Below are 695 nucleotides of genomic sequence, written 5' to 3' on the forward strand. Positions count from 1 at the left end.
GAATCCCTGTCAATGCAACAAATCTCATTTACCAACGATCAGCTTTATGAGCGTGCGCAGTGTCAGAATCAGAGCAAATTTTGATAGATATACGAGTCATGAACTTTTCTGCTGGGTTTCCTTTTCCCTCGTCCAGTGTCGTTTTCTTTCGTGCTTAAATATATCAGTATAATCCTTCATGTTGTTCATGCAAGACCTCGAGATTTATCTACTAGTTCGTGGACGCTGGTGTCTATATTTTAATTAACTTCAGTTGCTGCCTCGGCTTTCAAGGATGGGGTGCTGAACAGTCAAAGAAGATGATGGAAAGATAAAAGGCGTTGTTAAAACTCTGGTATGGTTTTCAGACTTTTTTTTTTAAAGAAAATAAACAAAATTGATACTTGAATATGCAGACGAAAAATACTACCATGGCAGTACTATATTTACGCTTCATAATGCAATTTCTTTTTTCGATGCGAGAATTCCCTTTCTTGGTTTATAGTTAGCCTTCAGTATTACCGGGGGTCATTGTCTTTCCGCAAATGCAAAATTATGCATATCTTTTGCTTGTAATATAGGCTTAACCCTATGCATACTTTAAAGTACCTCTAAATTGATTAATTAGGATACCAAAGACAATCTAATGCTATGTAAATATGTGGGTGTTATCCTATATGAATATTGCACCTCAGTACCGACGCAACCTTCGTAGA

This window comes from Penaeus monodon, chromosome 27 (assembly GCF_015228065.2).
Source record: "Penaeus monodon isolate SGIC_2016 chromosome 27, NSTDA_Pmon_1, whole genome shotgun sequence".
NCBI classification, from domain to species: domain Eukaryota; kingdom Metazoa; phylum Arthropoda; class Malacostraca; order Decapoda; family Penaeidae; genus Penaeus; species Penaeus monodon.